Source organism: Adiantum capillus-veneris, chromosome 13, assembly GCF_014529385.1.
Source record: "Adiantum capillus-veneris isolate H3 chromosome 13, ASM1452938v2, whole genome shotgun sequence".
In the NCBI taxonomy this organism is placed as follows: domain Eukaryota; kingdom Viridiplantae; phylum Streptophyta; class Polypodiopsida; order Polypodiales; family Pteridaceae; genus Adiantum; species Adiantum capillus-veneris.
The window spans coordinates 29,187,060-29,204,054 of NC_140943.1; positions in this window are offsets into that span (position 1 = coordinate 29,187,060).

The following is a 16,995-nucleotide window of genomic DNA, read 5'->3' on the forward strand; positions in this document are numbered from 1 at the left end:
CATACCTAGTGTCATCCAAGAAGAAAGTGACTTAAAGTGGGCGTACTCACTTCTTGATGGAAAGAATGTTTACAGAGGGACTACCTGACCCTATCGAAGAAATGGAGATCCCATCTTCCCCATGTCAAGGGACTAAAGCCCAAAAGGTGCCGTTAAACATTGCCAAATTGATGGACTTCATGTCTTCAGAAGTTAGAACCACCATCATGTCCAAACTATATAAAGACCCTAAGCTAATCTTAGCTCTTCAAGCTTTCCTCAATGGAGAACTGAAGCGGGCTACCACAACTTTCACAGATGGATGGAGTTAGGGAGATGCCAATAGAGGAGGAACACTTAGATCCACAACCCAACCTAGATGAGAACCTTGTTGTAGAAATACCTGTTAACAAGTTGGGACAATACTTTGAGGGCAATGAATACAATGCAACCATACCAATCACTACCAAGGGATTAACTGTAAAGGGAATCCTTGATGGTGGCGCTAGGATTAGAATTGTGACTAAAAATTGATGGGAAACTATGGGAAGACCTCACCTTGGAACTACAACCATAGTAGTAAAGATGGCCAATGGGTCTATTGTTAAACCTATTGGGATGCTAGAAGATCACAAGATCAAGGTCTTTGGACATAAAATAAGAATTACCTTCATTGTTATGGATTTCTCCAAGCACACTATGGCATCTGAGATGATCTTAGGACGTCCTTTAATGAGGGAAGCAAAAATGATGCATGACTGGTCTAAAAACCACCATGTCTACTTGCAGTTCCAAGATTCCGTCATTTGAGTGGATCTGGTAATTGGTCAAGCACATCCTCTAGGAAACAGGTTTATAATTGATCATAGATCTGACACCACAATTCACTTGGCCCCATTGCAGTATTGTTACACGTGTAAAGCAGACACTGATGTTGGGGAAGATTCTCCTTATATGGATGTACTACCTGGGATGCATGAGTCGCACAATGTGGATTGGGTCCACCTAGCAGCAACCATAAAACACTTGGGGAAATAGGGGGACGACCTGGGTAACACCTGAGGGGGATGAAATGCCACCACTCGTACCCTTAAATATGCTAGAAGCAATGCATATAGCTTCTGATGACCTACAAGATGAAGGTCTGACTGGCATTGGAACCAGTAGCGTCTCACAAGACTATAGCCCACACAATTTGGGGTCAGATCATCAATTGAAATCGACTCTGAGGACAAAGAATCTGAGTTAAATCTTAGTGAAAATGTGGGGACAAACCATTCAGGGCCCAGTGGTACCCAAGATGACAATCTATCCAAGGGATCAGAAGACACAAGTAGTGATTCATCTAGTGACTCTTCACTAGAGATCGGCCGTAATCAAAAATCAGAGAAGAAGAGTAAGAGATATAAGAGGCGACGATATCGAGCAAATGTGCGTGCTAGAATAAATCGAAACAAAGAAGCCAAAGAATAGGCAAAGCTTAAAAAGATCCAAGCAAGAGTTGAGGCTCGAGAAAGACAACAACGTCTTAGACGCCAACAAGAGGCTAGTCTGGGAATCATGGAAGCTTTTTTTGAAGACATTGATGATGATTCATTGGACTCTAACACACCTCTATGGTACCCTATTGAGCTAAACAGTGCCTATGGAAAAGTGCTATATAACACCTTATTGGACACGGGTGCTGAGTATAATATGTTGTCATATGGAGTGTGTTGTCAATTGGAAAAGCCACCTCTCTCTGAGAATATTATCCAAGTCAAGGGTGTCAACAAGAAAAAACTTTTTTTCAAGAGGTGGGACAGGCATCAATGCAAGCACTCGAGATGTGTCTGCCCATGATAAGGTTGGTCTATTAGCCATTGCGCGTTTAAATACTATGCAATCCTTAGCTTGATAACCATACCTCCCACAAGCATTGCAATTCCCACTAAATTTTACTCTAAAAGTAGGGCATTCACTAGTACTATGCATACCCTAGCAAATTGAGCACCATTGTTGCTCCCTTCTTGGATACATATGGTTGTTTTGTGGAGCACGATTGTCTCTAGACTCTCTTGAATGGCCTTGGTGGGATCTGCTAAAGTCATCTCAGATATCTTTGGCTGATTAGAAATAGGATTTAGGGTCATTGGCTGATGTCCCGATGCTTGCGAGCTAGTAGATTTAGGCTCAACAAACACTCTTTCTCCTTGAATCATTAAATTATCCTCCAATTCGATCGCATTGGTGGTGACTGCTTCCCAAGCGGTGATACCTCGAATGACTAGGCCATTGTAGATATCCTCATGTTGTAATCCTCTAATGAATCTATCAAGAAATTGGTTATTATTGAAGCACTCATTTGGATTACAATGAGAATTCAAATACTTCAAGCGACTAATAAAGTCTATCATCAACTCTCCTTCCTCTCGTTGGGCTTTCTGGAGCTGAGATGCTACACCCCAAAGCACTCCCTCTTGTATGTATTCTTTTAAGAAGAGTCTCCTAAGAGTAGGGTAAATCGTTTTTTCTTCCACCCTTAGGGTTCTATACCAATCCCCAGCCTTCCCACTTAAGGTTAGGCTTAAAGCATTACTCTTATGCAAGTCATTGTGTTCTCCTAGAGAATCGCCATATTTGTTCAAACACTTCGATATGCTTTCTTACATCCCCGTCTCCACTAAATTTTTGTATGAGCTTGGCTATTTGTAATGCCTTACTTCTAGGCTTCCTATCAGGCATGTCACACATATTCTCAACAATAGATCGACCAATAGCTTGAGAAAATGTTTCCAAGTCACCTAAGTGAGGAGGCAACGTGGGTGAAGGCGCTCTAGAGACTACATGTGGAGTAGGTATTGGCATTGGGCTTGGCACATAGGAAGCCCTTGGGTTCCAAGTTTGGTACGGTGTGTGCCATGTGGTGGCCCAAAGTTCATATGTATGGCCCTGGGCATAGCAGAAGTGGTAGTTGGTATGCTAATGCTAGCCAGCTGGTCCCATTGAAATAAGAGCTTGGATGTTGTGTTTGTGGAGCATAGGTTGTTGAAACAATGGGAGGGGTAGGAGCTACATGAGTACGAGGACCCATAGATGTATATGATTGGTACACACCTAGCACCTCAATCCTAGATGGAGCGTTCCTTTCGCTTTCTACGGGTTACCCTTAGTGGTCGCTAATTCAGGAGCACTCGATTTCTCGCGTTGCATGGATGTTGACATAGGGGCTTTTGTTTTTAACTGTCTCCTTTGCTCTGCCCTACGTACGCTCTCAATTTCCTTTTCCCTAGCCGCAATGATATACCGCTCAACCTCTTGCACTTCGGCAAGGCTTCTACCATCAGGTAATATAACCTCGTAGGGGAATAGCTCTGAAGATTCAGGGGGTGCAGTGAATGGAGTATTCACTTGCACACTCTCCAAGAGCATGAGATCTACGTTGGTCATGAATGGCGAATTTACTTCCCCACCCCCCTCATTTACATCATTAGCCCTATGTTCAGAGTGAGTGGCTCTACTAAAGGTTTCCTTCAAGCGGCTAAGCATGCTCGGCACAGGCCGTGGACCCATGGCATGCATGCCTTGGCTTGAGCTATCAGAATTCGGCATCGGGTAACCCTCCATGACGTTGTAGTCAGAGGAAGAGTCACTAGATGCAATATGTGGGTCCTGAGTGGTACTACCTTGGGTGTTGAGGACCTAGAGCCTAAGGTAGAGGAATAATGAGTGCCGCCGTAAACAGAGACACTCTCGATGTGCTTGTCCTCTAGCACATGACTAGAGCATAGGTGTGTGTGACCTCAACACTCTAGAGGTGTTGGTGAGTGCCCATAAAAGCCACTCACCTAGTTTTTTAGGTGTTTACAACCCAAAATTTTTTGTATTTTTGGTCCCTTTTTTTAATCGAGCCACGGAATATGGTGTGTGATAGCTCAAAACGAGCGTCTTGGCTAGGGGGATGTGCCGTGCTTTTACAGCCCTTGATTTGGTTATGTACAACCCTCGGAATCTAAAGCTGGTCTTTTCTTAGGTGGGGAGAGGGCTAGAATTAGTAAGTCCAAAGGGTGAGTGTGAAGGGGATGGTGGAGGACTTGAGGAACTTGTCCCACATGCCCTCCCTTCACTTGAGGTCCTAGTCTTTATATATAAAGTGGTGTGTATAGTATATCGTAAGACTGAGGACTAAGGCCTGGGCTTGGGCTTATGGGCTTCGAGAAAGATCCTGATCTCAATCCCTTCCTTTTAAGATAAGTTTTTTTTTATTTTTGTTTTTTCTTTTTAGTCCCAAATATTTTGAGCGTTTTCTTTTTTTAACATTTATATTTATTTATTTTAAAAAAAGTTATTTTTTTGGGTAATGTGGCCACATGGACGTCGAGCTCCCATGCGCACACATTAGCTCTTGCGAGCTCTGTCTAACCTCTTTTCAACTAGCACATCTAATTACCCCTAATGGATGCTAACTACCTCTGCTAACACACTGTTAAACACATTAGTCTGCATACTCACAGATAGTCAACTCTACTGCTCACTGTCTACTCTACTTCTCCCTGTCTACATTCACTAACCAATCTACTAATACCTTCTCATTACATATCTTGCAAAACTAATAAAAATAGTACAATGCAGCACTAATAGACGTTACAACCACTTAACAGAAGCTGACAAAAACCTGCTAATTTGCCCTTTACAGTCACTTAACAGTAGATAACAAAAACTGCTAATGTGCCCATTGCATCCACTTAATAGTTCTCACACAACACAACAAAAGACAAAAAACATATGGAAGAAAAGCTTCTAGAGGTAGCACTGAGTGCTCCTCAAGCTTAAGGTAAGGCATTCCCGGAGAGCGGCGCCAAACACTTTGTTGTACGTGTCGAAGCTGGCGAGGATCCGAGGGATGTCAAAGATCAATGAGATGCAAGGAGATCGATTGCGCAAAAATCAAATTGATGTCATAAGCTAAGAATCATCGAGAGTCAAATCCGATGCCGAAAAATAGAAAACATTTGGTGGAGATACTCCCGACACGACAAAGAAGTTGCAGCAACAGCACGGGTGTGAATTTCAGCTCTCTCTCTCTCTCTCTCTCTCTCTCTCTCTCTCTCTCTCTCTCTCTCTCTCTCTCTCTCTCTCTCTCTCTCTCTCTCTCTCTCTCTCTCTCTCTCTCTCTCTCTCACTCACTTGCTGATCTGAGCTCTCCACAAGACCTCTGCTCTGAGCTCTAATACCATTTGTAGAGTGCGTGGTGCGTGTAGAGTGTGAGGGAGAAGAAGAGTAGACACATAGAGCGGGTGGATCTCAGTGAGCGTAATCCTCACAGGTTCTTATTCTATTAGGCATAAAGAATAAGGTTAGTGATGGGTTAGTTAGCAAAGCGTGCAATGAGTTGGCCTAAAGCCCAACAAGCTTGGCTCTATTGTATTATGGAACCAAGTTACAAGGGCCAAAGTTATAAAAGATGGTTAATACGTTAAAAGAAAGGGACAAAGGAGAGAGAGGGACAATTGTAGCAGGGAGCTCAGTAGAAATACGCTTCCTGAACTTGTGACAATAGAAAAAGCATAATCTCCAATATCACATCTGGATCTACTTTGCCAAAAGGCGTGCATTAGCAAAATCGGCATCATTAGACACTCGTTCTACATCAAATTTTGGAAGAGAGATAGCACCAAGAGGCCAATATTTCGTCTGTTCACCTTCAAGGATCCCCAATCACGTACTGCGAGCATACAAGAAGTAAACTATGTTGGCTAACTGCATAGTGCACAGTGTCAAAAGCCTTTTCAATATCAACTTGCATAACAAGCACGTCCTTTTGTGTGTATTTTGCATATTCCATGCCAATCAGAACATTAGCCAAGTTGTCTGTGATTTGGCTACGTGGAATGAAACCATAATGAGCCCAATGAAGTCTTGTACATAGGTGATATTTAATGTGCTCCACCAACAACTTAGCCAATATCCTATAAACCACATGCATGAAAGTAATTGGCCACCAATGAGAGAATAGCTTGCAAAGTGCTCCCTTAGGCAACAATTTGACCAAACCGTCTTACAAGATAATGGCAAATCTTGTTTCTCCCATGATGAATTTTGCATAAAAATCAAGAGCTCGTTGAGTGTCTCCTAAAAGGAAAGGAAAAATTCCACAGTAAGCCCATCCCAGCCAGGAGATCGCCAACGGTTCAGTGCAAGCAATGCACGATGCAATTTAGAATCAACAAATGGTCCCTCAAGGTGACATAAAATCTAATATCTAACCAACCCAGATGATTTTCTCATATTAAACTAATCATTTAATGTGGGAGAATAAACAGGAACAAGGGTCAGAATATAGACATGTGCTTACAAATCTATCTCAACACGGGGCCGATGGTAAAGGGGTCCAAATGAGACTAGACCCCCAAAAGAAGACTCTCTTCCATAGAAGAGGAGGAATCCAAAGAGCAAGAAAGTAATGAATCTTTAAGTTCCTCTGAAGATGTGGCTCCATGAAGATGGCGGTCTAGGTGATCGCCAACTCCTCCCAAGAGGAAACGGTCAACCCATAGTCCTTCCCCTTGTCACTCCAAAAGGGAAGAGAGGAAACAAAGGAAGAAAAGGGAAAGAAAGAGGTCACCCTCTTCTCCTTCTTCTTCACCTTCCTCCTCTTCCGATGAAACCTATGGCTACTCTTCTACATAATACAAGAGGGGAGGACATCACAAATCATACCCTGCATAGCAAAGGTCACAAAAGCTCAAGAAGTTCAAAGAGGGAGGAAAGAGTATCTCTTTTCTCACCTATGATGGCACCTTTGGTGCTACCAACAAAGTGTTGGCCTTCATCCAGCAATTTGATGAGGCCTTTGGAGACGAGGGCTCCATGGAGTCTTCCAAGCTACACCATATAGCTATGCACTTCCAAAATCGGCTTGTCAATGGTGGGCTAGCCTTTGTGGCAACGACAAAGCCCCAAAGACACGGAACACTCTACGAGTGTCTATCATGAACCATTTCCTTGCAAGTGATGCAAAGGGTGTTGGAATTAGGGTTGCAGAGAAACACACACAGCTTGGAGAAGATGAAGGAAGCTCAAGGCACACAATAGAGAGTATGTTACTTAGTGTGCAATGGAAAGATAGATAGCCCTAGAGTGATGGGCGTATATACAATGCACGGGGGAAAAAACCTCCTAAAGAGGGAAAAAATGCCCCGGCGGTCCTAGTGTGTTCACACACATCACTACCACATGTATATGGTAACAAACCCCCCCTGGAGTGATGCGGTGAACGAGAGCTGGCACATGAGTAAAGGGAAGTGCCAAGCCCTAAGGACAGGATCAGTCCACAAAGGGGAGTAAGCCCAAAGCTTTGCGGAAAGCTTCAAGCTTCTCACGAGACAATGCCTTTGTGAAAAGATATGCAAGGTTGTCCTGTGTTGGCACATAAGCCAAGCTGATCTCTCCTGCTGAGAGCCTCTCCCTGACATAGTGGTAATGCACCTCAATGTGCTTTGTGCGAGCATGAAAAACTGGGTTCCTCGCAACTGCCAATGCGCTCTGACTGTCAGTGTAGATAGTGTTGGCAGTGTCCTGTCCAACACCCAAATCAGCCATAAGGCGTCTGAGCCATACACACTCAACCGTAGCTGTGAAGACTGCCCTGCACTCAGCCTCACAACTTGAAGTGGCCACAGTAGGTTGCTTCTTGCTCAACCATGATATACATGAACTTCCAAGCATGAAACAAAAACCACTTGTGGACACTCGCGTGTCAAAACAACCAGCCCAATCTGAGTCCGAAAAAGCATGTAAGTCTGGCGGCAATGATCCCCCCTTGGGATAAAACAAGCCAAGATGTAAAGTGCCACTAAGGTAGCGGAAAATCCTCTTGACAGCCTGCCAATGCTTAGACCCTGGGCTATGCATAAATCTGCTGACCTGTGAGACTGCAAACTGAATATCCGGCCTTGTGTTGCATACATAAATGAGGCAGCCAACAGCAGTTTGGTAAAGAGTGACGTCAGTAGGATCGCCAGCATCATGTAGACTCAACTTCAAACCTGTTTCCATGGGAGTGGCAATAGGTTTGCAATCCTCAAGTCCAAACTTACATATCAATGTCTCTATGTAACTTTTCTGACACAAGGCAATACCACCATCACACTGCTTAAACTGTATACCCAAGTAATGATGCAACAGCCCCAAATCTTTCATCTTGAAAGTAGCATTCAAATCAGCCTTAAATTCAGCAATATGTCTCTCATTTGGTCTAGTGATCAGCAAATCATCAACATAAAGAACCACGATGAGAAATACATCACCCTCACGCTTTACATACAATGTGCTTTCTGTTGGACTGTTACGAAAGCCTTGTTTGATCAAATGAGTGTCAGCTTTCTCATACCAACCACGAGGAGATTGCTTCAACCCATACAAAGCCTTGTTACATTTGCACACTTTGTCCTCTTGTCCTCTTATGACAAAACCGCGAGGCTGCGTTACATAAACTTCCTCAAATATGTCACCATTCAAGAAAGCAGTAGCAATGTCCGATTGATGTACATCCCAACCAAAATGAGGTGCCAATGCACATAGAAAACGCACAGTAGTCATACGACAAGTGGGAGCAAAAGCCTCTTCATAATCTATGCCTTTTTGCTGTGCATAACCCTTTGCAACAAGTCGAGCCTTATGGCGATCGATCTCACCATCCGGCTTGCGTTTCAACTTGTAAACCCACTTCGTACCAATGGCCTTTTTTGCCAGGAGGCAAATCACATAAAGTCCATGTGTCATTTTCTATAAGTGCATCATATTCTGATTGCATGGCAGCCATCCAATTTTCTGAATTTTGTGCTTCATCAAAAGTCAGAGGCTCCTCAACATCATGTAAGCTAGACAAAGCCAAAGCATAACAATCTGATGCATAAGATGCATGGCGAGAGCCTGAACGAGTACGACTAGACAAAGGTGCATCCAATTTACTGTCACGCAAAGTGTGCACCAGCCATTTTGGCATACCTCTAGCCTGCTCATTTTCAGCCCTTTCCTCATCAAGTACATCATGTACATCTGCATCAGTAATAGGCTGATCTACGACATTTTCAGAAACCCCCATAGGCTGTACATTTGCCTCATTGGAACTTACATTCGTATTTCCACCACTGAAAAGAGGCAACAAAGTGTCATAAATGTCCTGTGAGCTTACATTACTGTCTCTAGTACATGACAGCAAGGGCTGAACAGAATCTTCCACAAACACTACATCCCGTGAAACCAGAATACGTTTTGTTTGCGGATGATACAACCTGTAACCTTTTCTTTTAGCACTGTAACCAACAAAAATACATTTGACAGCCTTATCATCCAATTTTTTACGCTGCACTTGTGGCACCAAAGCATATGCCAAACAGCCAAAAACACGCATGTGCTCAATAGAAGGCTTTCTATCATGCCATGCTTCATATGGAGTAATAGACTGCAAAGCTTTCGTAGGACACCTGTTAAGTACATAAGTGGCACACATGATGGCCTCAAGCCAAAAAGAATGCGGTAAAGCTTGACTTTTGACCATACATCGTGCCATTTTCGTTAGTGACCTGTTTTTCCTCTCAGCAACACCATTTTGCTGAGGTGTATAAGGCACTGTACATTGGTGTTTTATCCCACGACTAGCCAGAAATGCATTAAATTCATGAGACATATACTCCCCCCCTCAATCGGAACGGAGGGTGCCCATAGTACATTTCGAGACATTTTCAGCCATAGCCAGAAATTTTTTGAAGCACATAAAAACTTCGGACTTTGCTTTAAGCAGAAATACCCATGCATGCCTGGAGTAATCATCAATGAAAGTCACGAAGTATAGGTAATTGCCCAAGGACGGAGATTGCATGGGCCCACAAACATCACTATGCACAAGCTGCAACCTGCATGTGGCCCAAACTGAGCCATCCTTTGAAAATTTAGAACGCTGCATCTTACCCAAAATACAGCCTTCACAAACATGTTTGACAGGTGCTTCAAGAGGTGGCAAAGAAGCAACCATATCAGATTTCTACAAACGCAGCAAACTGGCAAAATTCAGATGACCAAAACGTGCATGCCAAAGTTTTGCATCTGAAATAGCCCTTGAATCTGCAACAGCATTTGCAAAGTTTTGTCCACACTTGTCATACAAAGTGAGCTTATACAGCCCACGGCACAAAAGGCCAGATGCAACAATTTCATCACCAAAACTGAGATCATGAACTGTACATCTGTCATCCACAAATTTGACTAAAAGTCCAAGTCTAGCAAGTGCGGATACAGACAAGAGATTCTTCTTGATCCCAGGTACATAAAGTGCATCAACAAGTGTGAAGGAACTGCCATTAGCAGCAGTGAGCACAATCTTTCCAACTCCTTGAACTGGATAAGAGGCATTGTTGGCACAAGTGACTGAATTCCCATGAGGGACAGACTCGAGAGAGGTAAACAATTCACGATGTGAGGTAATGTGCTTTGTAGCACCACTGTCGAAATACCACACATATGAATCTGCAGCAACTGACAAGCATGCATCAGGTTTTGATACATTAACAAGTTCGTTTTATTTCACCTTTCATTTCATAGCTTCGCATGGCTTGACCTTTCTTGCATTCTATTCTTTTGAATGCCAAATTGAAGCTTCACCTTGTTTGTATTGCATGGAGAAGGCTTGATGTTGATTGAGGCAATAAGAAATTTTCTAGGTGATTTGGGTAGAAGTATGGCTGCTAGGTTCAAATTGTGTGTGTGTGTGTGTGTGTGTGTGTGTGTGTGTGTGTGTGTGTGTGTGTGTGTGTAAGGTTTGTCAACAGTTGGAGGAATTGGCTGACTTGCGGTCTTTGTCTGAATCTGAAATGTCAGAGTTATGTGAAGCTTGTGTATGTATCCAACATAATGACAAGTAGAAAATTGATAAATGGCAATTGTCAAGGGGCTTTTATGGATTAAGGTTGTGCTTTGAAACAATTTTTAAAGCATTTGCATCATACAAGGGTTTCCAAGGACATTAAGCGTGTTATGCTTCCTATACGTGCTTGGACATCACCAAAACAGGAACTTGATTTTGCCATGGTCTCGCACTATCGACAAATGTTTGTTTCTCCTTCTTAGCCATCTATAGCCACTCATCAAGCACGACAGTTATTGCTCTCTTATGTACATCCGATCCTTTCTCCACAAGATGCACAATGGTCTCGCACTATCGACAAATGTTTGTTTCTTCTTCTTAGCCATCTATAGCCACTCATCAAGCACGACAATTATTGCTCTCTTATTTACATCCGATCCTTTCTCCACAAGATGCACAATGCCTTGTATAATGGAAATGGCATATGAACTTTGAGAGTAGCAAAAATTAGAGATAGCACTTTTGTGGAATTACTTTGTGAGCATAGAGAGGGACAGCAATATAAACATAGCATTTAGTTAACTTGGCATGAACTATACTTTTTCAAGAGAGAGAGTTTAGAGAACATGACAACAATTGAGGACCGGATTTATGTCCCTCCAATAGGCATTTGTATTATAGTTTCGCCCATTGAGAGAGACTTGGTACAATACAATCTTTGTCTTCCTTCTGACCTAGTGACGCAATGAAGATGGAAAGCTTCATGCATCACGAGCATAACATAAACTTTGTAGAAAGCATTAACTATCCCAAGCCTCAGTCCTAAGGCCTCAAACACCTTCGAAGGTGGAGAGAGCTAGTGGGGAATGAGGGTAGGGAAGAGGAAGAAGAAACATTTCATAGGAGAAATAATTAGTTCCTCACTTATCATCACTCTTCTTGCTAGCATACATAATAGCATAGTAATGAAGATGGAGAAGATGGCAAGCTTAAGCATTGAAGCATGGCTCTTGGTTGGATTTGGATTCCATAGCCAAGAGTGTTGGTGTAAGCTCTCAACTTCTTTACTAGCTTGGAGAAGGAGAAGGAGCTCTTACACTTTGCACTTCACACAATGAGAGTGTGTTTGAGTGTGTGTGGGAGAGTATACCCCTCAAGCATGCCCCCTACTTGCTTTGGTCGACCCCCTCTTCTAGCAGAAGCTTGAAGCTCATTGGACCTTCCTAGACCTAGCCAATCACCTACAAGAAGCATATCAAGCAACAAGGGTAGACTTGGGACGTGTCCCCCTTTCCCCTTTGAGAGAGAGGACTTGATAAATGCAAAACAATTAATTGAATCTACTAATTTATCAATGGACCCCTTGGGAGGCTAACCAATAGGCTTTAGCACACCATAAGGGCAACGTGAGGAGGAGCTTGACAAGTGTCCTTTTTGCTTTCTTTGTACCAAGCTTGGGGTGTGTTAAGCAACTTGAGTTGATAAGCCATCTCATTGATTGGCTTCAAGATTTCAAAAGGACCATAGTATCTTTTTGCTGCTTTAGCATAATTTTGATGCTCCGTAGGATTTTTGCCCATTGTTTGCCTCAAACGAGCGTTAGGAAACTTAAGTAAGACCCAATCATTTTCTTTGAACATTAAGGTCCTTCTGTGCTTGTCAGCAGCAGCTTTTTGCCTTTGTTGAAAGATGGATATAGCCTCCTTAATCTTTTGAAAAGATTCTTGTAGGTCACGACTATAATCATCGACAACAACAAAGATCTTCCCATGTACTTTAAGTAGTAAGGAACTTTTAGGTCTTCCCTCAATTATTTCAAAAGGTGCTTTTCTCGTAGAAGTAAGTACAGTATTATTGTGCGCGTACTCTACAAGAGGTAAGTACTTTTCCCATTGTGAGTGTTGATCTACTTCAGTAACATAAGTCTTTAGTAGATCGAGAATTGTAAGATTGGCTATCTCACTTTGGCCATCGGTTTGTGGGTGATAGGCCAAAGAGAAATTCAATCTTATTCCTAGATTTTCAAAGAGACCTTTCCAAAAATTACTGGTCATTCTAGGATCTTTATCTGACATGATGGATGTTGACAATCCATGGTGTTTGATAATCCGTGATATGAAGAGAGTTGCCATTTTGTGTGCCTTAATAGCCTTTTTGAGACAGGAATAAAGTGTGCTTGCTTGCTAAACCGTTGTCCATATTCTCGTATTCCCATGGATAGACTTGGGTAATCCAAAGATGAAATCCATGGTGAATTTGGGATGGGCAATGACTGGAGTAATCCAGGTTGCTTCCCTCTATCATACTTGGTCTTTTGGCATACCACACATTTTGAAACATACTCTTGTATATCCACTTTCATGGTAGGCGAATAGAAATACGTCTCTACTCCTCGGAGGGTAAGTTGAATGCCTCTATGCCCTGCATAAGGACGAGCATGGGATTCATACATGACTTTCTCACAAAGGGAGTGGGTAACACATAGCCTATTTCCGTGGAGAAGATAACCATCCTGCAAGGTGAATGGTTCCTCTTTCTTCCCCAAATCAAGGGCTGACGTTATGTCTCTATAGTCAGGGTCAGTAGCATACTCATCAATCATAGAAGATAGATAATTGTGAGTAGTTATAGACACCGCATTAACTTTTGGTCGTCATGAAAGTGCATTGGCCACTTGATTGTTCTTACCAACAATGTGATCAATATGAAAATTAAATTGCAAAAGAAAATTTGCCCACCTTATTTGTTTGGCAGAAAGCTTGGTTTGCGTCATGAAGTACTTGAGACTTTGGTGGTCGGTTCATAGAATAAATGGAGTCCCCAATAAATAGTGCTTCCATGTGTCTAGGGCGTGTAGAACAGCTAAAAGCTCTTTCTCATAAATGTCTAAGACATGTTCATCTGTATTGAGCCTTCGGCTCTCATATGGTATAGCATGCCCTTCTTGAAGCAAGAATGCTCCAAAGCAATCACCACAAGCATCACATTGGACCTCAAATAACTTTGAGAGATCCAGAAGCATGAGGACTAGTTGGGAGGTAAGCTTCTCTTTGAGATGTCAAAAGAATTTTGCTCCTTAGCAATCCATGAATACTTAACGTTCTTCTTTGTTAAGTCATGTAATGGTCCTGCTATTTGAGAAATATTAGCTATGAAGCGTCTATAGTATACACACATACCAATAATGCTTCTTAGCTCATATAGATTCCTTGGATTAGAACATGCTTTTATTACCTCTAACTTTGATGGATCCATCTGAGTACAATCTTGAGAGATAATATGACCTAAGTATTGAATCTCTTGAAGGAAAAATTTGCTTTTCTTTTGGTTGAGAAAAAGCTTGTTCTTCCTCAATGCTTGAAAAATCACTTGGAGATGTTGCTTGTGTTCCTCCAAGGACTTGGAGTAGATGATGATATCATCAAAGAACACTCCAGTGAATTTGGTCTAAAGATTTTCTCCATTAATTGATTGAACATGGCCGGTGCATTAGTCAAGCCAAAAGGCATGATTAGATATTCATAAAGACCAAACGTTGTGCGAAACGCAGACTTTAGGATATCTTCATCCACTGTCCTTATTTGATAATAGCCACTTTTAAGGTCAATCCTACTGAAGTAGGTAGAGCCTTGTAGCTTATCAAACAGATCTTCTACCCAAGGCACAGGAAGTCTATTTTTGATAGTGATATGGTTTAGTGCTTGTTAGGGCCATATCAGGTACCGCCGGCTGCAATGCCTTCTTGCAATTACACCATGATTCCTAACATCCCTCCCACTTAAGACCGACACCAAGACATGACTCCTCTTGCTCTTCGATGCCAACTCAAGGGGGTGTTATCATTCACTTTTATCATTTGGATCCCTTAACCTGAAAAATGCCTTTCCTCATCGGTTACACTTACCATTCGAAGTCATCAAACTAAATTAGAACATCGACCTTCCAGGGTCTACTGGTGAGATTTCACTAATTCACCCTTGGTTCAAGGTCACTGATGCTTTTTTTTCGGATAGGACCGAGCATAGCTGTCAGTGCGTTCCCCTAAGATGAGTGGAATTACGGGCTACACAAACCCCTCGTTCCCAAGTTTGGTTCCCGCTCTGTAGATCGGATTCCCTTTTACCCTACTTGACTCAACTTATTGGACAACATAAAATTGAGTTCAACTTTTCGGCCAACAAATTAACCCCCCGGAATCCACCCACCCACCGAACTGTTTGATAAATGCACTTTTTGAAGATAGTACTATGATACTAGAAACCAATATTCCACTCATGTCGATTAAAGAATACATTTCAAGCAATTGAAAGTAGCATACAAACTGTTGGATACCCTTGCAAATGTGCATTCATCAGGTCGTTCTCACCCTTTTATCCTTTTGAATCTTTCTATGTCCTTCCCTTTAGTAATACTAAAGATATCTAGTTATTTCTTTCAAGAAATCACATATACCTTCCTAGGAATATCCCGATCCTTGTCCCAGGACTCGGTTATCCTATCTCCTTTGCCACGTATTGAGGTGGCGCCTTCACATAATTCCCATTAGGTTCTTTTGCTTGGGAAAGGCCTTAAAAACAATCTACTTCAGGTTCCTTTCAAAAAAAGTCCAAGAAGTAGAGCATTGTTTGAGTGATGTGGATGAGTGCGGGATAACCCATTTAGGTTCTTAGCCTTTCCAAGGTTCATTTTTTTTTCCAAAAAACTTTTTTGAAAACAAGTGTTCTTTAATTAATCACAACTCCCTTCCTTGTTCAATCCATTCCCAGGATCCTTTCCTTCTTTCCTTATCCCGTCGACATCAGGTCTACCTGAACTAAGCCGATTTCTAGACGTATCTGCGGGTTCCTATCACCCGGGCCGTGACTCACTCCCATTCAATCCCATTTCTAGGGCAATGAATGAACCCGGGCTCAAAACATAGACCAACGGTAATTAGTCTTAGCCAAAAAGGACCATCCCCCATTGTATCCCACAGGCAAACACCTTCGTCAACCTTTTCCAAGCAAGTAAGACAAAGTTCACTCTTAAATCTTCTATGTTATGCTAGGGCTATCCACGTCAAATCTTCTCGGTAAAGTTTTAATCCTACTTTAAATTTAGATGAAGTTCCTTGAGTTATAATCTCTTAGTTCCTAGTTCATTTCAATCTTCAATCAAACAAGCCCTTTAAGAAATACAACGAGTCTCTCGGGAGTTTAAGGTTTTGTCTTGATGTAAGTTTCAAGTTAACTCCGACTTTGACGAATCCCATTTTGGTCCCTTTGTATCATTTGCCATCCATGGGAATCTCCATGGAAGCGACGGGAGTTTTATGGTCAAGCAACATGGTCACGACATCCGTGAAGCTATCCCCTTACTCCCCCCTTTGAATTTGCAAACAAACTTGAAAGTAGACAAACTTGAAATGAACAATGTATATGCTTCTACAATAAGTTTTGCCTTGGTATAATCTATGCGTGGTAAACACAAAACTTTGGAATGCACCAACTTGCAATCTTGAGACAAATAATCAAGAAGTTTTCTTTGAGTGCTTATGAAAGAGTGAAACCCTTCCATGCATGGTAGTGTAACAGTGAAATGCGACATTCGTAAGAGTGGGCATGCTTGTGTAAGGAAAAATGTTAATGTTATGAAAGCTTTAAAAAAGTCCTCTTGCACGATGGGATTTAGGCTTACCTTTTATCTTGTGGAGAGGATTAATCAGTAGCTAGAAGAGGCTTATGGTTTCGGGACTTTTCAATTGATGGGGGGGGGGGGGGGGGGGGGGGGGGGGGGGGGGGATATAACTACCCTTCAAAACTTAACTTTCTTTGAGAGAATTAGTATTAACTTATATGTATCATTAAACAAATCTTACACACGTGCTCTTTTTCTCTTTGAAAGAAGAAAATTCATATTTCTTAAATTTAAAGAAAAACTTGTAAACCTGTCATAAGAGCATTCTTTTTAGAGTAAATTACAATGCCACTTTGAATAGAATAGTTAATTCCAAAATTTCCAATAGTTAATTTCCATGATTATGTGGAAATTATCTTGTGCATTTTAAAAATATAAAAAATATACATGTTCTTTCACCTGTAGGTGAAGTAGATTCTCCTTTCAAGGAACTTCATGTTGGCAGCCATGTGGTTGAACCATGGTGCTCCTAGGATAGCATCCTCATGTTGGAGAGT